This window comes from Moschus berezovskii, chromosome 6 (assembly GCF_049115385.1).
Source record: "Moschus berezovskii isolate FMDL1 chromosome 6, NW_MosBer_1.0, whole genome shotgun sequence".
Lineage (NCBI taxonomy): Eukaryota > Metazoa > Chordata > Mammalia > Artiodactyla > Moschidae > Moschus > Moschus berezovskii.
In genome coordinates, this window is record NC_142465.1 from 117,343,568 (window position 1) to 117,366,856 (window position 23,289).

Here is a 23,289-nt window from a genome sequence, read left to right on the forward strand (position 1 = left end):
CCGCGGCGTGGCCTCCAGCAGGACGCTGGCGGTCTCTGGGCCTCGTTGGCCGTCCCCAAAGGGGAGAAGATGACGCATCCCCCTCCCGCATTGTTGGGCTCTAAAGTAAAATCCGGAAACTCTGTGGCTTCCCAGGCTGGCAGGAGGAAGCCCCTGCTTGGTCTGACTTCTGGTCGCGCCCCTGAGCCTCCCCCGGGCCTTCTCTTTCCTCAAACTGGCCGGCTCCCACCTCCAGGCCTTTTCCTCTCCCTGGAAGACCATCCCCACTTGCCTCAGGGTCAGTCCTGCCTTATTGCTTGGGCATCAGGTCAGATGTTCCCTCCTCAGTAAGACTTGCCCTGACCGGCCCGCCCCCTCCAGGCCGCCCCTGGTGGTCTTCCCAGCACTCAGCATTGAGCTGAAGTCATCCTGTGTGTTTCCTCAAGGGTGGCCTGGCCTTTGTCCTACCCCATCACAGTGAACTGTGGGCTGCCTGCATACCTGGAGCCTAGCACAGAACATATGGTAGCAAAGAGGGGTGGGGGGCGGGTGGAAAAAAAGTGAAAGGGTTGTGTTAGTTGCTCAGTCCTGTCCGGCTCTTTGTGACCCCCCGTGGACTGTAGCACACCAGGCTCCTCTGTCCATAGGGATTCTCCAGGCAAGAACGCTGGGCTGGGTAGTCATTCCCTTTCCCAGGGGATCTTCCTAACCCAGGGATCGAACACACGCCTCCCACATCATGGGCAGATTCTTTACAGTCTGAGCCACCTAGGAAGCCCAGTTGCATATAGTTGGTGCTCAATGAATACTTGTTGAATGAGTGACTTAAAAACAGGCAGTGGGCACCTGTTCTGGATAAACCCATGTTGGCCCCATGGGGCTCTCTAGCCTTGCTCTAGTCTTGGACCGGAATGTGAGCTCCTGGTACTGTGATCAGCAGCCTGCGGCAGGCAGTGTGTTCCTGCGGTGTGGAGCTGGAGGTGTGGAGCTGCGGTGTGGAGAGGACAGCTGGGCCTTCCTGGCAGAAGGAACTGGGCAGAGCCTGGGGAAGAGGTGGACAGAGGCAGGGTCAGAAAGACCAGAGGGGCTGATACAGTCGGACTTGGAGGCACTGGTGTGATGTGAGGTCAGGGTGAGGCAGTATGGGGACCCACGTGGAGGGAACTGGGATGTAGGGGGTTGTAAGGAGCCCTGGAGGATTTTGGAGGAGGAAATGGCAACCCACTCCAGTATTCCTGCCTGGGAAATCCCATGGACAGAGAAGCCTGGCGGGTTACAGTCCATGGGATCACAAAGAGTCGGACATGATTGGGCAACTAACACTAACTAACTAACTAACTGGAGGATTTAGGCAGGTGGGGGAGTGACCAGTTGGTTTTGAAAGGGAAAACTAGGACTTCCCTGGTGGTCCAGTGGTTAGGCGTTCACCTGCCAATGCAGGGTACACAGGTTCAGTCCCTGATCTGGGAAGATTCCATAATGTGATGGAGCCATGAGCTACAGCTACTGAGGCTGTGTGCTGCAACGACTGAAGCCCACACACCTAGAGTCCGTGCCCCACAAGAGAAGCCACTGCAGGGAGGAACCCACACCACCCGCAGACAGAGAGAGCCGGCGTCCAGCAGCAAAGACCCAGCACAGTCAAAAGTAAATGAATGAGTAAATCATTTTAAGAAGGGAACACTGGGCACAGCATGGACAGAAGGACAGGGAGAGAGACCTCTTACCGTAGAACATGAGGGAAAATGTCACCACAGATCAGTTAGGTGTTCTTTCAGTTTTAACGATCACGATTTTCTTATCACAAATAGGAAAGCTTGATGTCAGCCTGTGCAGCCGGTAAGTTCCTGGTGCCAGGTGCTTCCTAGGCTACCCATGGCACAGGTACCCTCTCCAGAGCCACCTTCTACGGAGGCTGGGAGAGCAGCAGGTCACCCCCAACCTCTGTGTCTCCCCCAGTCACTTCGAATTTTCTCCCTGTTTTTTGTCACACCTGGACCCATGACAGCTCTGGCGAATATGGGTGTGTGATGCTGGGTTTTCTTCTCCTTGTGAAATTTGGAGGTGTCTAAGTTGGCTTTCTCCTTTTAATCATCCTCTCACAAGCCGTGAAGAATTCCCACAGGGCTTTTCTTCTAAAGACTAGTCACCTAACTGGCATTAAATCAACAAAACTTAAATCCTATTTAGATCAAATCTGTAGACACTAGTCCAACCAAAAAAAATCCTACAGAATTTCAATTAAGATTGAATCTTTTCTGTCTTATATTCTCACTTCAATTACTGTATGCACATGTAGACTCAAAAAGGAAATAGCTTTACCTCTTAAAGTTATCATTGCTGTTGTTGCCTCTCTTAAGGTCATATTAACTGCCCGTTTCTTTTCCTGTTTATCTTTTTTGAGCCTTTTCATAATTGTTTTGATATATAAAATTTACACGATCAGTTCAATTCAGTTGCTCAGTCGTGTCTGACTCTTCACGACCCCATGAACTGCAGCACGCCGGGACGCCAGGCCTCCCTGTCCATCACCAACTTCCGGAGTTCACCCAACTATGTCCATTGAGTCGGTGAGGCCATCCAACCAGATAGCAATCAATATAAATTACTGAAGCATTTTACTCTCACCACAGTAAAACCTGTTGTGTTGACACCTCACCCCTCTGACACACTTCTGTTTGTAAAGTGCAAAAGGGGATTTCATTTCTGCTTCCATCTGAAGGCTTCTCTAGAAAGTAACCCGCATGTCAGGCTTAGCCTCGCAGGCAGGAGTTGTGGCCCAGTTTCTTTGTAGGATTACAGGGTAAATTTCTCCCCAGACTCCAAAGGGGCTGTTCACCTCTTGCTTGACTGTAGGGTGGCCTCAGTGGCAGAATGTTGGCAAGTGAGAGGGAGCAATGAGAAGAACGAGGGGTGACATTGATTAGGTGGCCCGTCCCTACTCTGGGGACTCAGACCCAGTGGGGCGGGTTCAGCAGCCGATTCACTATATGACCACAGGCCAAGACCTTTCTCTCTCTGGGAAAGTGCTACTTCTGATATTTTATTCTGGGTCGGCGTTCCTTCAGGCTTTTAAACATTTTGTTTTATTTCTTTACTTTGGCTGCACTGGGTCTTTATTGCTGCGCATGGACTTTGTCTAGTTGAGGCGAATGGGAGCTACTCTTTGTTGCGGTGTGTAGGCTTCTCATTGCAGCAGCTTCTTTTGCTGCAGAGCACAAAAGGAAAGCTGGCTTCAGTAGTTGTGGCATGCTGGCTTAGTTGCCCCAGGACATGTGGAATCTTCCTGGACCAGGGATCAAACCCATGTCCCCTGTGTTGGCAGGCAGATTCTTAACCATTGGACCACCAGGGAAGTCCTCCTTCAGGCTTTGTATTTGGAAAAATGTCCAATGTACAGAGAAGTTGCAAGAACAGTATGATGAACTGTCAGATTCACCAACTGCTATCATATGGTTTTTCCAGTAGTCGTGTATGGATGCGAGAGTTGGTCCATAAAGAAGACTGATCACCAAAGAATCGATGCTTTCAAATTATGGTGCTGGAGAAGACTCTTGAGAGTTCCTCGGACTGCAAGGAGATCAAACCAGTCCACCCTAAAGGAAATCAACCCTGAATGTTCATTGGAAGAACTGATGCTGAAGCTGGAAATTCCAATACTTTGGCCACTTGATTCGAAGATCCGACTCAGTGGAAAAGATCCTGATGCTGAGGAAGCTTGAGGGCAGGAAAAGAAAGGTGTGACAGATAAGATGGTTGGATGCCATCACTGACTCAATGGATATGAATTTGAGCGAACCCTGGGAGATAGTGGCAGACAGAGGAGCCTGGTGTGCTACAGTTCACGGGGTCAAAAACAGTTGTGCACAGCTTAGCGACTGAATGACAACAGCATCATTTGACGTCTTCCTTCTTTCTTCCCTATCTATCTGTTTGCTTTGGCTGAACCATGGAGAGTTAGTTGCAGATAAATGGCTCTTCACCTTTGAACCGTTCACCACACATCTCCCAAGAACGAGGCCATTCTCCTACACACCACTGTGCAAGCATCAAATTCAGGGAATGTAACACTGAGACAGCACAGTTATCTTATCTCCAGTCTACATTCCACTTGTCCCCGTTGCTCCATAATGTCCTTTCTAGCCATTGGTTTTTCTGACCCAGGCTCTAATCCCAGGTCAGGCTTGGTGTTTACTTGGCAGGTGTCTTTAGTCTCCTTTAACCAGTGGACAGATTGGATCACAGGGCGGGTGACGGGTCTGTTGGCGCCTGCCTGGTCTCCCTATTGTAAAAGGAACTTTTCCTTTGATACCGTGTGAATGTCCTAATTCCCAACAAACTTTCATCCAATGGTTTTAGCATCCGTTGATGATCTTTGTCTGAAACAATATTCTCATTAAGGTGGTTTAATTGATTTACAAGGTTGTTGTTTAGTAGCTAAATCATGTCCGACTCTTTTTGACGCCATGGACTGTAGCCCACCAGGCTTCTCTGTCCATGGGATTCTCCAGTCAAGAATACTGGAGTGGGTTGCCATTTCCTCCTCTAAGGCATCTTCCCGACCCAACGGATCGAACCCATGACTCCTGCTTGGCAGATGGATTCTTGACCACTGAGTCACCTGGGAAGCCAGGTTTTACAAGGTACTTTTGGGGGAAAGGAAATGGCAACCCACTCCAGTATCCTTGCCTGGAGAATCCCATGGACGGAGGAGCCTGGTAGGCTACAGTCCACAGGGTCGCAAAGAGTCGGACACGACTGAGCGACTTCACTTTCACTTGGGGGAAAAAAAGGACCTCTGTCTTGGTCACTCCTCAAGGCCCTTTAGCGAGTCAAAGAACAAAACTCTTACAAGCCTGTTTGCCTTCGGGGTAGGCTGAGAATCCCCTTCTCTACTCAAGTCTCAGATCCCTGGGAGAGGTGGAAAAACAAGGCAGAGAAACCATGAGTTTCTTTTTGTACAGGAGGAACCTTTTATATAGGAGGAAACTAGGTCCAGAGAGAGGAGAGAGGGGGGAAGCTGTGGAATAATTCCTCCCAAGGAGTCTCTGGGCTCCCGTCTGTTCCATGGACCAGGGCAGGAGTCTGGAAAGGAGGCTTTCAGGCCAACTGCGGGGCAGAGCATCAGGGTCCAGGTTGACTATCCAACCCCTGCCAGCCCCCCTGGTCTCTGTTACCTATGTAGGACCTAGGTTGTCAAATTTGGCAAATAAAATTTCTGGATGCCCAATTATATTTGAATTTTGGCTAAAGGATGAGTCATTTTTTGGTTCAAGTATTCTAGGATATTGCACTTATACATGAAGTGAAAGTTGCTGTCGTGTCCGACTCATTTGAGACCCCGTGGACTGCAGCCCACCAGGCTCCTCTGTCCATGGAATTCTCCAGGTAAGAATACTGGAGTGGGTTGCCATTTCCTCCTCCAGGGGATCTTCCCAACCCAGGGATCAAACCTGAGTCTCTTATGTCTCCTGCATTGGCACGTGGGTTCTTTACCACTAGCGCCACCTGGGAAGCCTTAAACATACCTATACATACCTATGCACTTAAACATACCTATATTTAAAAAAAATTAAACCTCAAGATGTCCAGGGTGTTTGGACTAACATGAGGGTTGCCAGGTAAAATGTGGGACACAATTCAAATTTAATTTCAGAGAAACAGTGAATAATTTTTTCACCCGGGTATGGGGAATTAAAAAAATGTATGGCCCATGTGGGACTTCCCATATGGTCCAGTGGTTAAAACTCCAGGCTTCCACTGCAGGCGGCATGGGTTGACCCCTGGTTGGGGAAGTAAGGTTTCACATGCTGGGTGGAATGGACACATAAATAAATAAATAAATAATGTATGGCACTTAGAGCTGATTCACTTAGTTACATAGCAGAAACTAATGCTAATGCTAAGTCACTTCAGTCGTGTCCGACTCCGTGTGACCCCATAGACGGAAGCCCACCAGGCTCCCCCATCCCTGGGATTCTCCAGGCAAGAACACTGGAGTGGATTGCCATTTCCTTCTCCAATGTGTGAAAGTGAAAAGTGAAAGTGAAGTCACCCAGTCGTGTCCGACCCATAGCGACCCCATGGACTGCAGCCTACCAGGCTCTTCCATCCGTGGGATTTTCTAGGCAAGACTACTGGAGTGGCTTGCCATTGCCTTCTCCGGCAGAAACTAATACAACATTGTAAAGCAACTATACCTCAATTTAAAAAGAAAGAAAGAAAATCATCAGGAAGAAATCAGAGTCAAAAGCACTTTCAAGGAACTTCCCCAGTGGCCCAGTGATTAGGAATCTGCCTTGAAATGCAGGGGACGCAGGTTCAATCCCTGGTCAGGGAACTAAGATGCCACATCTTGTGAAGGAGCAAGCCTCCGTGCCACAACTGTTCAGTCCACACGCTGCAATGAAAGATCCCACCTGCTGTAACTAAGACCCAAGAAAGCCAAATAAATTTATTTTCCTTTTTTTTTTTTTTAAAGAAAAAGCACTTTCAAAAGGGGCAGAGGGTGATCTCATAAATTTTGGTAAATAAGTAAAATTTAAAAATGTATGGCACTTGTTACCACGTGTAGGAAATGAGGCAGGTAAAGTCAGTGGGGGCCTTGAATGTTGGGCTGAGCTGTGCTTCTAATAGTAGCTGACAGCTTTGAAAGAAAGGATGAAAGCTTGGAGGTCCATTGCCAAATAGTTCTAGAAAGTTCTCTGACTATGGAGCATGGACAGAGGGGAGCAAAACTAAAGGCCAGGGCAGTTGGGAGAGACTGCGGTGGCCAGCAACATGCTATGAGGCTCGGGCCAGTGGTCAGGGGATGCAGAGAGCATTCTGGAGACAGGACTGATGGGGCCCGAGGCCCCCCAGCTGGGGCGAGTAGGCAGAGGCTTCTGGCCTGGCATGCGAGGGGGGCAAGTTTCAGGGGGACTTTGGAGGGAGTGGGGAAAGTCTGAGAGGCAGTAGAGACCAGAATCTGAAGTTCAAAAGGAGGAGAGAGCGGCCCTGCCGCAGGGAAAGGGGGACACAGAGCTAGGGCAGGTGGTGGACTGTGGAGTGACCGCCCAGGAGGCAGTTCTGCCCAAAGTACTCCCCCGCCACGGGCGGAGGAGCCGGCTGGACCTAAGGGCCCTGGGAGAGGAGGGCTGTGTCTCCTGGCTCCTGGAGGCGTGAGGGGGTGCAACCAGAACAAGCCTTACCACCCGCCTACCTGCACTCAGAGCTGAGTGTCTGAAGAGACCGGTGAGATGATATGTTGGGAGCTGATGTTATTAATCCCCTTGAGCATTTTGCAATCCGAAGAGAATGTGTGTGCTCAGTCTCTCAGTCGTGTCCAACTCTTTGCAACCCCAAGGACTGTAGCCCCCCCAGGCTCGTCTGTCCATGGAGAGAGTTTGTTTGTTTTCTAAAAAAAAAAAAAAATGGAAGGAGCAGCAGGGACTGGAATTGCTTTTTAGCCAGTGACTGAGGATTTAATGGTAGAATTAAGCACCTGTTCAGGCTGCGAATGGGCTTCAGCAGGATGGGGATGCTGGGACCGGAGGGAGGCTCCGGTGTCACCAAGCCTGTCCTGCGGAGGCCTTTCTGGAAGCCACACAGTCTGCTCTGGTGCAGTCCCTGTGCCAGTGGAGCTGGAATGTTGATGCAACAGGAACTGGTGCCCTGCATGTGCTGTGGCAACCGCGCCAAGTTCTCCAGAGGTATTCACAGCACAGGCCCAGCCGGCAGGATCCCAAACTCCATGGAGCCAGTGGCATCTGGCCAGCACCCCTGGACTGGTGAGGCTGAGAGTCAATCATCAGGGCTTCCTGTCTCCATCTCACAGAGGAGAGGCCGTCGCTCAGAGAGGGAAGAGCCTGGCCCAAAGCCACAAAGCTGGCGAGGGCTGGGAATGGAGTTTGAACCCAGGTCTATTGGCTTCTGAAACTCAGCTCTCCCTGCAGCCTCCTGCCCCTGGAATCAGACATCTGTTTTCCTATTTCCTGCTGACCTAAGCCACCTTCCAGAGAAGGTCAGAGACTGAGTAGGGACTGAGGGGGTCTGTGTCACTTCCTCCAAAGCTTGCCTTCTCTGGATCAGAGATTTTCAAATCTTGACTCTTGCTGTGTGACCTTGGGCAAATTCCTCTCCTTCCTGGGCCTCAGTTTTATCAGCTGTAAAGTGAGGGATTATCTAGAATCTAGCAGAATCTGACTGGAGAAGGCAATGGCAAGCCACTCCAGTACTATTGCCTAGAAAATCCCACGGGTGGAGGAGCCTGGTAGGCTGCAGTCCGTGGGGTCGCTAAGGGTCGGACACGACTGAGCGACTTCACTTTCACTTTTCACTTTCACACATTGGAGAAGGAAATGGCAACCCACTCCAGTGTTCTTGCCTGGAGAATCCCAGGGATGGGGGAGCCTGGTGGGCTTCCGTCTATGGGGTCACACAGAGTCAGACACGACTGAAGTGACTTAGCAGCAGCAGAATCCGACGGAGAAGGCAATGGCAAGCCACTCCAGTAGTATTGCCTAGAAAATCCCATGGATGGAGGAGCCTGGTAGGCTGCAGTCTGTGGAGTCGCTAAGGGTCGGACACGACTGAGCGACTTCACTTTCACTTTTCACTTTCACACATTAGAGAAGGAAATGGCAACCCACTCCAGTGTTCTTGCCTGGAGAATCCCAGGGACGGGGGAGCCTGGTGGGCTTCCGTCTATGGGGTCACACGGAGTCGGACACGACTGAAATGACTTAGCAGCAGCAGCAGCAGAATCCGATAGAGCAAAGGTGACAAACTGTTGGCCGAAGGTCGGCATCCTGCCCACCTAGAGTCTGTTCTGGGTTTGAGCTTCATTTGAATCAATTGCCAAGTTAGGATTTCTGGCTTCTTGTGATGAATCTGAGGCTCCTGCCACACCAGCTCACAGCTGCAGGCCTTGCAGGTGCTGGGGTCGCAACCTCTGGTGCAGCTGATTCTAAGATCCTCCCGAGGTGCTCCCACAGTGTAATTTCCATACTCTTTGCTTCCGGGGAAGCGAGAGATGGGTTCTAGGCTTGGCTCAGCTCCTAATCAGCTGTCTGATCTTGAACCAATCACCAGCCCTCTCCAGGCCACAACTGTAAAAAGCGGTGACACACCCATCTCAAAAGTCTATGGGGAGGATGAATTGAGATGTCAGGTGTCAACCTGCTTTACAAAACCAGTTCTATGGACAGGTGGAAACTAGAAGCATCATTACCTGAGTGTTTACGTTATGCTGAACACTAGGCTGAGGAATCACACCTGAATGAGGCTTCGTCCCCAGAGACACACAGAAGGACTGAGCTGAGAACAGTGGGGAGGAACCCCGGGTCTGGGTCTTTCACTTATGAGTGAAATCAAGGGAGACCTCATCGAGGAGGTGACACTGAGCTGCTGCCACCAGATTCCTTCATTCATTTCTCATATCTTCTTTTGGGTGGGGGGAGCTATGCTGTGTGGCTTACAGGATCTTAGTTTCTGATCAGAGATTGAACCCATGCCTCCGGCAGCAAAAGCGTGGAGCTTTTGGGCCACCGGACCACCAGGGAATTCCCTCATTCCCTGTATCTTTACTGAGTCCCTTCTCTGTTTCAGGCACTATTCTAGGTACTGGAGCAGTGAGCAAGACAGACAAAAGTGCCTTGGAGGAGCTGACACTGGGGGTAGGTGGAGAGTAAATAAAAAATGATTTTTAAAAATAGACATGTGACTTCACTGGGAAAAGGAACAGCAGACCAGAGTCACAGGGACGCAGGTAGTAGCGGGGGAGTTGCTGTTTTATTTAGGAGCCAGGGAGGCCTTCCAGAGGTGTTGCTATTAAAGCAGAGAGCTGCAGGAATTCAACAAGCAAGCCCTGTGGATAACGGGGGAAAGAGCATTCCACACAGTGAGAACAGCAAGTGCAAGGGCCCTGAGATGGGAGGGTGCTTGGCTCCTTAAAGAAGCAGCAATGATGTCAGTTTGTTCCTTGACTGTGAGGCCACCTTTGATCACTTGGTCCAGCCATGTCTGCCAGGCTTCTCCCTATAAAGGTCTTTTTCCCCCTCTTTGTATTTAATGTCAACCATGGAGTGGTCTTTTGAGACCGTGATTACATGATTTGATTTAATCCTCATAGCAACCCTAAAGCAGTTTTAAAATGTATCTGTAAATTATTTGACTTTCCATCTGTTGATAGATGGGCGTGTGTGTCCCCTCCCCTTGAATCTGGGTTCTGTGACCTCTTGACCAATAGAAGCTCTGTCGACTGAGTGACATGCTGCCGTTTTGGTGGGGGCCAGACCGTAACAGATTGGTGGCTTCCACTTCCTGTCTCTCAAGATTCTTGCTCTGTTTTTGGATTCTTACGCGGTATAGTTGATTCACAACATTGTGTTCGTTTCAGGTGTACAGCAAAGTCAATCTGTTACGCGTACGCATATGTTCACTTTTTTTTAAGATTCTTTTCCCATATAGACTATTACAGAGTTCTGAGTAGAGTTCCCTATGTTATACAGTAGGTCCTGATTAATTATAAATTATATATATAATCGTGTGTTTTTGTCAATCCCAATCTTCCAATGTATCCCCCCCACCCCACCCCTCGGGAGCTAGCTCTTGAAACCCAGCCTCCATTCTGTGAGGAAGCCCAAGCTGTCCATAGAGAGGTCCATGTGGAGAAGAACTGAGGTCTTTGACCCTCAGCTCAGCTGAGCTCCCCAGCCAACAGTCAGCAGCAATTTGCCAATTTGCCAGCCATGTGAGTGTCAACCCGGAAGCAGGACCGCCAGCCCCTGCCCCCCCACATCCTGTTAAGCACCCCAGCTGACGACACCTTGTGGAGCAGATGAGCCAACCCCCACAAGCCCTGCTCAAATTTCGCATCCATAAGCAAATTAAAAGACTATTGTTGTTGGGCTTCCCTGGTGGCTCAGTGGTGAAGAATCCACTGCCGGTGCAGGAAACATGGGTTTGATCTCTGATCTGCGAAGATCCCATATGCTAAGCCCACGTGCCACAACTCCTGAAGCCTGTGCACCTACAGCCCACGATCAGAAACAAGAGAAGCCATCGGAATGAGAAGCCTGAAGACTGCAGTAAGGAGTAGCCCCTGCTTGCCGCAACTAGAGACTGACCACACCCAACAGCAAAGAGACAGCACAGCCAATACAATCAGTCAATAAACTAAAAATCCAAAAACCACTGTGATTCTGTGCAAACCAAGGGAGGGGGCCAGCCCCTGGCGCCAGGCACTTTGCCTGTGTGGAGAGATAGGATCCGAGACGTTGGTCGGGGCTCTGCTTTCTCCCGTTTCCCCTGTCTTTTTCTCCTTCCCTTTCCATGAGCTCACTGCCCCAGGGGAAAGGCCGGGAGAGAGGAAAGCCAGCAGTCTGGGCCAGGGGGAGGGTTCCCGGCAGGGACAGGGCTCCCTGAGGACACAAGGAGGAGGGAAGTCTCCCAGGCCTGCCTGGAGAGATGGACCCAGGGCTGGACCAAGAGGAGACAGGCTAAGGGAGAATGCAGATCCTGGGGCCGAGGGGTCTGCGTCCAGCACCAGTGCTGGCCCATAGGACGCCTTGTGTGAGTTAGGGAGAAGCCCCCACCTCAGCCCCACGCTGGGATGCAGGGTGTGGTGAGTGACCACGCTGGGTGTCGAGCCGAGTGTCCACTCCTGCCTGCACTGGGTTCCTGCACAACAAGACAAGATGGTTCTGGCTGCACCTGCTTCCTGGTGGGCTATACTGCCATAGCGCAGGGGTCCTCTGGTGTACATGGGCCACTGGGACCCAGGCAGTCTCCCCAGAGAAGCCTCTTGGGCACACAGGAGTGGGGAAGCAGCAATTGCTGCTCGGTTTCAGCCCCCCATGCTGATTTGTGAAGACAGGTGACCAGCAGAAGCCTCTGAGGACTGGCACCGAGGCTAGCCCCACCCAGTTCCTCATCTGAAACTTCCTCCCTTTCTTCCTTTCTTATCTTCTTTCAGACTGTTCAACCTTTGCTTACCGGGAGCTCTTTCAGTTAGTTGGTCCATGTCCCTTTAACACAGTGTACATGTGTGTATGTGTGTGTTTCAGTCTTTCCGTAGTTTCTGGCAGTGCAAAGTGCTCCAGGCTCATTCTGTATAAGAAAAAAGAAATTCAGTGCTAAGTCACGTCCGACTCTTGCAATGCCGTGAACTGTAGCCTGCCAGCTCCTCTGTCCACGGGATTCTCCAGGCAAGGATACTAGAGTGGGTTGCCATTTCCTTCTCCAGGGGAACTTCCCTACCTTAGAATTGAACCCAGGTCTCCCGCACTGCGGGCAGATGCTTTACTGACTGAGCTACACAGGAAGCCCAGACAAGCCCAGACATTCTATATAATCCCTGCCCTAGTTCTGCTGCTACGGCAGCTAAATTGCTTCAGTTGTGTCCAACTCTGTGTGACCTCATAGACAGCAGCCCCCAGGCTCCGCCGTCCCTGGGATTCTCCAGGCAAGAACACTGGAGTGGGTTGCCATTTCCTTCTCCAATGCATGAAAGTGAAAAGTGAAAGTGAAGTCGCTCAGTCGTATCCAACTCTTAGCAACTCCATGGACTGCAGCCTACCTGGCTCCTCCATCCATGGGATTTTCCAGGCAAGAGTACCAGAGTGGGGTGCCATTGCCTTCTCCGATCAGGCATTTATCCAAGGAGACCATGTTTCTTTTATTGGAGAATGGCATTAGAAGCCAAGATCTGGCTTTGTGATACTCCGTTGTATGGATAAATACTTTATTTCCATCTATTTATGGATATTTAGGTTGTGATTCATGGGGTCGCAAAGAGTCGGACATGACTGAGTGACTGAACTGAACTGAACTGAGGCTGTTTTCCACTTATTTATGAACAGCATCTGTGTACAAATTTGTGTACAAATTTCTGTGTGTGCATGTTTTCATTTCCCCTGGCGGCATACCTAGGAGTGGAGTTCCTGGGTCATATAATTCTATGTTTATCTTACTGAGGAACCACCAGTTTGCTAAAGCAGCTGCACCATTTTCCATAACCACCAGCGGTGTAGGAGGGTTCCAATTTCTCCAGGTTCTCACCAATGCTTGTTATCATCTCTCTTTTTGATTATAGCCATGCTGGTGGGTATGATGTGGTATTGACTTGTATTTCCCTAAGAGCTGATGACCTCAAGGGCGTCTTTTTACATGCTTGTTGGACTTCTGTGTACCTCGGAGAAATGTCCATTCAGACCCTATGGGTGGTGTTAGTTGCTCAGTTGTGTTGACTCTTTGCAACCCCATAGACTATAGCCCGCCAGGCTCCTCTCTTCATGGGATTCTCCAGACAAGAATAATACTGGAGTGGGTTGCCATTTCCTTCTCCAGAAAATCTTCCCAGCCCAGGGACTGAACCTGGGTCTCTTGCATTGCAGACAGATTTTTTACCGAAGAAGCTACAGGGAATTGCCCACTGTTAAGTGGGTTGTCTTAATCACTGCTTTTGGACGCCCCTTCATTTTGGGGCCTGAGGGGACAGCCTCTCTGGCTTCACCCAGTCCTGACCTTAGTTTTAAAGAAATGAATGGGGGGCAGTGGATTTTAATGAGGGGGTGTCTCATCAATTCCTGGAAGTTTTGGTCACCAGATGTGGGATTAGAATGTGGCAGCCACAAGGATGAGGAGCCCCAACTCCGGTGGGGTGTATGCCCTGGTGTGTGTGTGGGTCGGGGGCACTGGAGGGCTCACTTGGCCCGTAGAAAAGGAGTGGGAGCTATAGGGGTATCTGACATAAAACAGGCACAACCTGCTTGCTTCTCTGACACCCCTGTCCCTCCATGCCTTCAGGAGCCCTACTGTGCACCTTCCCAGGTCACCCCCAGCTGAGCCAGCTCCAGGATATTTGTCCCCGAACCGGTTTGTGCCTGTTGAGTCCTTCCTACTGTAACCCTTCAAGTAATTCAGTGTTACATAAGCTGCTGAAACTTGAGGGCTAACAAAAGAATTGTGGGGGCTTCTGTGAAAACAAACTTGAATCCCATGGAAAAGTTTGATATAGGCAACTGGCTTAAAAAGTTTCTGCAGGATGGGAAATTCCCTACTGACCCAGTGGTTAAGACTCCATGCTTCCACTGCAGAGGGCATGGTTTTGAACCCTGTTTGGGGAATGAAGATCCTGCATGCAGCCAAAAAAAAACCCAAAACTCTGCAAATTAGGTGAGTGAAATGACTGCTTAATTCTGCACTCGGATGGCTTCTCAAATCTCTGAAGATTCGAGCTCCACCTGGGAGCCAAGCCTGGAGTCCCAGATCCTGCCTGGTGGGGGTGATTGTTGTTTAGTCGCTCAGTCGTGTCTTGACTCTTTTGCAGCCCCATGGACTGTAGCCCGCCAGGCTCCTCTGTCCGTGGGATTTCCCAGACAAGAATACTGGAATGGGTTATCGTTTCCTTCTCCAGGGGACTTCCCTCACCCAGGGATCGAACCCACATCTCCTGCACTGGCAGGCAGATTCTTGACCATGGAGTCACCAGGGAAGCCCCACCTGGTGGGCATGGGTTAGGGCAAAAGCAAAGACCTGTCTCCAGGCAGCAGCTCCAACCTCCAGAGACGTCTGGGGTCCTCATCAACAAATTCCAAGGGGATGTCCACTCACAGCAGTTAAGGCAAGCTGCTTAAGGCACACATGCGCCTCTGAGTCCGCGAGCTCCTTCACTAACTGACCATCCCCATCCCACCAGGGAGAAGAGGGAGCCTGACCACATGACCGCATCCTGTGTGGGGAGATGGATGGGAGAGACTCAGGGTCCGGGAGAGGAGCGCTCGGTGAGGGCCGGGTTTCAGCCTCAGCTTGCCTACCATGTCCCTGGGCCCACACTGCAGCCCTGGGCGGGCTACAGACAGAGTTAACAGCCCCGTCTCCCGGGGGCCATGACATGCCCACAGCAGGGCAGAAGTGGCCCCATGGCTGGTGTGTCGACTGGCATTCGGGGCTCCTTTATGCTTCTGGGTCTGGCCCCAACCTTGTGGGGACAAGCACGGCATAAAGAAAAGCATCCAGGCTTTCCTGGGGGTCCAGTGGTTAAGAATCTGCCTGCCGGTGCAGAGGACACGAGCTCAGTTCCTGGTCCGGGAGGATCCCACTTAACTAAGCCCGTGTGCCACAACTACTGAGTCCAAGTGCTGAGCTACTGAAGCCCGCTCGCCCTGGAGCCCAGGCCACCGCTTTGAGAAGCCCGTGCACCAAAGCGCAGACCCCACTCGTCACAACTAGAGAAAGCCCGTGCGCAGCATAACCAAAAATAAATAATGAAATGAAATTTTAAAAAATTTAGAAATGAGTCCAGAGAGCCCAGGGGTGCGGGTCCCCCAGGAGACGGTCTCCAGGATTCAGAGCCTCAGTACAGCTGGGGCGTGGGCACAGGAAAGAACTCAGGTCTGGCGTCCAACAGACCCGGGTTCAAGGCACGGTCCCTCCATGCACTGGCTGCATGGCCAGGCTGGAGTCTCCCCCGCCGCAGCGTGGAGACAGTGACACACGCACCCTCCTGTGGGTTTTTGTTCCCTCCTCCACCAGGGGGTACCTCTCAGGAGCCCAGCGCTTCGGTAACTGAACTGCCGCTCAGGCTCCCGACACCCCAGGGCTTTGCCATCCCAGCCCCCAAGCCCAGGTACCAGCCAAGGTGTGGGCTCCTGGCCCCATGAGAAGGGGCCTAGGCTCTGGGATGCCAGGTGTGGGCAATGGGGGAAAGAGGGAAACATATTCCCACCCAAAGGGCTTTTACTGTCATGGTCACTTCCCTGCTCGGGGCCTCAGTTTCCTCATCTGTGCAAGGAGACGATACCACCTACCTGGTGGTTGGGAGGCTCAGAAGAGCACACCTTCCATTTCCCAAACTCCAGCCATCCCAGGGCCTGTGACGGTTTGTTCCCCTGAGCCCCACCTCCTCTATTAAGTCCTTAAATCGATTTGCTTTTTTCCTTCATAGCAAATAGATGGGGAAACAGTGAAAACAGTGGCTGGCTTTATTTTTCTGGGCTCCAAAATCACTGCAGATGGTGATTGCAGCCGTGAAATTAAAAGATGCTTCCTCCTTGGAAGGAAAGTTATGACCAACCTAGACAACATATTAAAAAGAAAAGACATTACTTTGCCAACAAAGATCTGTCTAGTCAAGGCTATGGTTTTTCCAGTGGTCATGTGGATCTCACATTCAGCTGAGCGCCGAAGAATTGATGCTTTTGAACTGTGGTGCTGGAGAAGACTCTTGAGAGTCCCTTGGACTGCAAGGAGATCCAACCAGTCCATCCTAAAGGAGATCAGTCCTGGGTGTTCATCGGAAGGACTGATGTTGAAGCTGAAACTCCAATACTTTGGCCACCTGATGAGAAGAGCTGACTCATTGGAAAAGACCCTGATGCTGGGAATGACTGGGGGCAGGAGGAGAAGGGGGCAACAGAGGATGAGATAGTTGGATGGCATCACTGACTCAATGGACATGAGTTTGAGTGAACTCTGGGAGTTGGTGATGGACAGGGAGGCCTGGCGTGCTGTGGTTCATGGGGTCACAAAGAGTCGGACACGACTGAGTGACTGAACTGACGTTTTCCTTGAAAAAGAAACTGTGTCATCACTAGTAGAGGACAAGGATCCCTTGTCAGAAATAGAAAGTAACCATAAAGATAAGCACAGCGGAGATTATGGGACCACATTCTAGCTGTGCGCTGGGATGACCAGAGGCCTGAGGGGGGCCCACTGTCCTCTGGGTAGAAGGTGCTCAGAGGCGGCCGAGTCTCAGAGGCGGCCAGGTGTCCTCGCCCTGAACTGAGCTGTCTTCTGCACAGAAGGTGGGAAAGAGACTTGAAAAGGTAGGCGCCGTCTCTCCACGACAGTCCACATTAGTTAATGCCTGCCACACCTCGTTGTTGTTCAGTCACTCAGTCGTGTCCGACTCTTTGCGACCCCACGGACTGCAGCACGCCAGGCCTCCCTGTCCATCACCATCTCCCGGAGCTGGCTCAAACTCATGTCCATTGAGTTGGTGATGCCATCCAACCATCTCATCCTCTGTCACCTCCTTCTCCTCCTGCCTTCAATCTTTTCCAGCATCGGGGTCTTTTCCAAGGAGTCGGCTCTTCACATCAGGCGGCAAAAGTATTGGGGTTTCAGCTTCAACATCAGTGCTTCCAATGAATACTCAGGACTGATTTCCTTTAGGATGAACTAGTTGGACCTCCTTGCAGTCCAAGGGACTCTCAAGAGTCTTCCCTAGCACCACAGTTCAAAAGCATCACTTCTTCGGCGATCAGCTTTCTTTACGGTCCAAGTCTCACATCCATACCTGACTACTGGAAAAACCATAGCTTTGATTATATGGACCTTTGTCAGCAAAGTGATGTCTCTGCTTTTTGATACACTGTTTAGATTTTGACTCAAGGACCCCCTGGCCCCAGTGGGATGTGCCCACACTCAGGTGAGTCCCTCTGTGTAAACTAAGGTGTGTCCTCTCTGTAAACTAAGATCTGGCCACTCTGGGTTCTTGGTCAGTTGCTTGGGGTCTGGTTAATAGAAAGTCAAGTCTCACAGTCCATTCCTGCTGGGAACGCCAAGGGCAGAGGACCCCAGGGCAGCCCCCCTGTGGTTTGGTCCTGCGGAGCCCTGTCCTGTCTGGATACACCTCTCTACCCCAGGGGAACTTGTGCTGTTGGTGTGCCCCGCACACTGCGTGGAGGCCCCTGCGGGCCTTCCTTCGGGAGCTTCAGGGATGGGGTGCAGGCCCAGAAACAGGTGTGACAGAGGGAGATGTCAGAGGCGGGCACCAAGGAGGAGGGAAGGCCAGGCAGCCCCGGGAGGTCACCTGTGTGGGGCCTCGGCTTTAAGGCAAAGATGGAGAAGGAAAGGGAGGAGAAAAGAGAAGGAAAGGGAATTCTGGCGATGGAGGAGGTAAGGGGGCAGGGCCCAGGGCCTGGCTGGCCCCGTGAGAGGCCAGCGAGTGGGGCAGACCGCCCAAGTCTTGATGTGTGACCTTGCACAAGCCAGGCCTCTTGCACTCAGGGCTGGGGAGGGCGAGCAAAAGATGTCACCTGAGGCACCTCCCTGGTCCCCTGGGCCGGAGCGGAGGAGGAGCCGGTGAGCTGAAGCAAGAGGGAACAGGGGGGCCCAGAGCTCTCTGCAAAGCTCCCTTCACAACCTTATTATCCGGCGCCCCCAGGTGGACAGAGAGGAAACCAGCATTGCTCTCCCTTCCCACGTGGAACAGCCATAGGCAACCCCATCTGAATCTCCATCTGAATCTCCACTTCTTACCTGCCCTGGGTCTTAGGCAGGCCACTGGAATTCTCAGCTTTGTCATTTGTAAAGTGGGATTCAATCCCAGGAGATCATCAGCTAATTGGCTATCCCTCCCCGCTCCCTGCTGGAGAAGGAAATGGCAACCCACTCCAGTATTGCCTGGAGAATCCCAGGGACAGGGGAGCCTGGTGGGTCTCTATGGGGTTGTACGGAGTCGAACACGACTGACGTGACTTAGCAGCAGCGGACACGCCCCCTGACACCGTGTTTTCACTGGTGTGGACAGGACAAAGGTGACCTTTCAGGTCCCAGAAAGACTGCAGAAGGCTGGAATACTGACACCCTGACACTGCTGTAGCCACACATTCCGGGAAACAAACTCACTCAGAAGGATGATACAGATAGTGGAGTGCAGTTTACTACACAGGCAGGCCCAAGGCAGAGTCTCCTCTTAGCCAAGGACCCCAACCAGTTTTTGTGAAAACCTTACATACCCTAAGTGTTCGTGCCCAAACCCACCTCCCCAAATTTCCTGAAACTAGTCTAAACAAAGAAAAACAAAGATACAATCAAAGTTAACTGGTGATTCATATGCCTTAAGCCTGGGTAGTTAACAGTGGACAATTATCAATAGGCCTGTGGTCATACCCCAATAAGCATAATAGAATGTATGATTCTAATGGGTTACACAGATAATTAGGGTATTCTTTTAGGCGAGGGAGAGTGTAGGTAAGAGCCCTGGGGCTCTTCCATGTTGGGGGTGGGGAGAGGGAGGGTCTGGTAAATTGGTAAGTCGTTTCCATGGATACTGGGCATATAGCTCAAAGTACATAGTCCCACCCAAGATGGAGTCCTGCTTTCAGGAGGGAGCCTGTTCTGTTTTCCCCTTCACCACCACCCCCCTAGATAACCCCAGGTAAGGATTGTGTAAGTCCCATGTGAAGAAAGACTTAAATAAAAAGACAGGCTTTACTCTTGAATGAGAAATCTAATCAACATCATTAAAATGCCCATTTTTTTTTCCTGAATTACTTACTCATTTAAAAACTCCAAACAGGATATTTAAAAGTTAGTCAAATGGCTCATCTAGAAGAGTAAATGTGTGAAAATAGCTAGGAAAATTCTGAAAAGGAAAAGTAATGAGGAAGGGCTGACTCTATTCGCTGTTAAAAGATGTGATGCTTGTTATTATAATTTTCCACAGCAATTGAGCACCTAATATGTTTCAGGCCCTGTTCCAACGGCTTTATAAAGACAAAAGCATTCGATCTTCATTACAACACTTGTGGAAGTAGGGGCTTAATACATCTACTCTTTTCTCCTGCAAAGGTTCAGATCCACTGAGAGGAAGACAAGGAAGTCAGGGATCAATATAAGCTTATTACTGATAGAAGCTGGATTTGGGGCCAAGGAAGAGGCAGGGGCAACAATGGGCTTCTTTTTTCTTTAATATTTATTTATTTGACTGCACTGGGCCTTAGTTTTGGCACGTGGATCTAGTTCTCTGGTCAGGGACTGAACTCAGGCAGCATTGGGAGCATGGAGTCTTAGCCATTCGATCACCAGGGAAGTCTCAGCATTTTTGTTCTTTTTTTTAAGATTTTTTTTTTTATTTACTGTGGTGGGTGTTTCTGTGCATGGGTTTTCTCTAGTTGTGGCGAGTGGGGGCTACTCTTTGAGGTGCTCAGGCTTCTCATTGTGGTGGCTTTTCTTGTGGAGCAGGGGCTCTAGGGCATGTGGCCGCAGTAGTTGCAGCCCCTGGGCTCAAGAGCACAGGCTAACTAGTTGTGGCATGCGAGCTTGGTTGCTCCACGGCATGTGAAATCTTCCCAGATCAGAAATTGAACCCGTGTCTCTTGCATGGACAGGCGAATTCTGTACCACTGAGCCACCACAGGCTTAAGTAGAACTCCATCAAGGGAATGAACAGACAAGTCAGACACTGTGAGAAAATATTTGAAAAACACATATCTGATAACATATGTGAAGTATACAAAGAACTCTTCTAACTCAGCAATGAGAAAAAAAAAGAATGACCCAGTTTAAAATGGTTTAAAGATCGAGGCAGACACCTCACCAAAGACGACATACATACAGCACATAAGCATAGGAAAAGATGGCCAATAAAATACATATCAGGCAATTGCAAATGAAAATAGATACCACTACATACCTATTAAAATCCAAATGGCTAAGATCCAAAAAAACAGAAAAACAAGCAAAACCCAGAGCTCCAAATACCCAGTGGAGCTGGAGCAGCAGGAAGTCTCACTCATTGCTGGTGGAAATGCAAAGCAGCCCCTTTGGAAGACAGCTTGGCGGTTTCTTACAGAGATAAACAGCCTTACTATATGATCCAGCAATCACACTCCAAGGTATTTACTCAAAGGACTTGAAAACTTATATCCACACAAAAACCTGCACATGGATATTTATAGCAGTTTTATGATTTCATAATTTATTAATATTAAATGATTAATTTCATAATGTTTTCATAATTGCTGAAACCTAAAAAGCAGGCATGACGTCCTTCTATAGGTGAATGGATAGTGAAATACACATCCATAAAGTGGAATATTATTCAGCACTAAAATGAAATGTGGATATCAAGCCACAAAAAAGATGTTGAGTAACTTCAAACTATCAATTAGTTAAAGAGGTCAGTCTGGAAAAGCTATTTACTGTATGATTCCAGCTATATGACATTCTGGAAAAGACAAAACTATGCAGACAGTAAAAAGATCAGTGCCTTGGGTCCTAGGGGAGTAGGGAGAAGGATGAACAGCGGATGTTCAGAGCAGTGAATTATTCTGTGTGATATGCTGGTGGGCCCCGGACATGCATCTGTCTAACTCACAGCACTGTGCAGCACCAAGTGTGGACTCCTGTAAAGTGTGTGTACGTGTGCTCAGTCACTCAGCCGTGTCTGACTCTTTGCAACTCTATGGACTGGAGCCCTCCAGGTTCTTCTATCCCTGGGATTCTTTAGGCAAGAACACTGGAGTGGGTTGCCATGTCCTCCTCCAGGGGATCTTCCCAACCCAGGGATCGAACCTACATCTCATTATGTCTCCTGCACTGCAGGTGGGTTCTTTACCACTAGCGCCACCTGAGAAGCCCTGTCCAATGTAAAGTGGACATCAATGGAACTGTTTGAGAGTCTAGAAACAGACCAACAGATACAGGTGGCATTTCAAATTGAGGAGGAAAGATGATGAATTAATAAACAAAGTTCTGTCTAGTCAAAGCTTTGGTTTTTTCAGTAGTCATGTATGGATGTAAGAGGTGGACTATAAAGAAAGCTGAGCACCGAAGAACTGATGTTTTTGAACTGTGGTGTTGGAGAAGACTCTTGAGAGTCCCTTGGACTGCAAGGAGATCAAACTAGTCCATCCTAAAGGAAATCAATCCTGAATATTCATTGGAAGGACTGATGCTGAAGCTGAAACTCCAATACTTTGGCTACCTGATTCAAAGGACTGACTCATTAGAAAAGACCCCGATGCTGGGAAAGATTAAAGGCAAGAGGAGAAGGGGATGACAGAGGATGAGATGGTTGGATGGCATCACCAACTCAGTGGACATAAGTTTGAGCAAACTCCAGGAGTTGGCAATGGATAGGGAGGCCTGAAGTGCTGCAGTCCATGGGGTCACAAAGAGTCGGACACGACTGAGTGACTGAACTGAACTGAGATCTCCTCCCCGACCATAGCCTGTCACATGACCTAAAATTCCACCAACATAGCCCCTCATGCTGAGTTAAGGTGCAGTCACGCTAGTCGTTGTCAACCCCACTCATACAGCACTGCTAACGTATCCCATAGTCTGTTCCCAGGGGCCTGGCTCATGAGTGGGTTATGTGCAAGTAGGCAGTGGAAGGGCCTAGTCTGGAAGGTGGGCATCCCCGGGGGATTCTGGGAAATACCAATACTACCCCTGCCAAAGCCTTTGACTGTGTGGATCACAATAAACTGTGGAAAATTCTGAAAGAGATGGGAATACCAGACCACCTGACCTGCCTCTTGAGAAACCCGTATGCAGGTCAGGAAGCAACAGTTAGAACTGGACATGGAACAACAGACTGGTTCCAAATAGGAAAAGGAGTACGTCAAGGCTGTATGTTGTCACCCTGCTTATTTAACTTGTATGCAGAGTACATCATGAGACATGCTGGGATGGATGAAGCACAAGCTGGAATCAAGATTGCCAGGAGAAATATCAATAACCTCAGATATGCAGATGACACTACCCTTATGGCAGAAAGTGAAGAAAAACTAAAGAGCCTCTTGATGAAAATGAAAGAGGAGAGTGAAAAAGTTGACGTAAAGCTCAACATTCAGAAAACTAAGATCATGGTATCCGGTCCCATCCCCTCATAGCAAATAGCTGGGGAAACAGTGGAAACAGTGGCTGGCTTTATTTTTCTGGGCTCCAAAATCACTGCAGATGCTGATTGCAGCCATGAAATTAAAAGACTCTTACTCCTTGAAAGGAAAGTTATGACCAACCTAGACAGCATGTTAAAAAGCAGAGACATTACTTTGCCAACCAAGGTCCGTCTAGTCAAGGCTATGGTTTTTCTGGTGGTCATGTATGGATGTGAGAGCTGGACTATAAAGAAAGCTGATCGCCGAAGAATTGATGCTTTTGAACTGTGGTGTTGGAGAAGACTCTTGAGAGTCCCTTGGACTTCAAGGAGATCTAACCAGTCCATCCTAAAGGAAATCAGTCCTGGGTGTTCATTGGAAGGACTGATGTTGAAGCTGAAACTCCAATACTTTGGCCACCTGATTCAAAGAGCTGACTCATTGGAAAAGACCCTGATGCTGGGAAAGATTGAGGGCAGGAAGAGAAGGGGATGACAGAGGATGAGATGATTGAATGGCATCATCGACTCGATGGACATGGGTTTAAGTGGATTCTGGGAGTTGGTGATGGACAGGGAGGCCTGGTGTGCTGCAGTTCACAGGGTCGCAAAGAATCAGACACGACTGAGCGACTGAACTGAACTGAACTGAACCCCTGCCCTTGCTTCCCAGGTGGCTCGGGGGTAAAGAACCTGCCAATGCAGGAGGCACA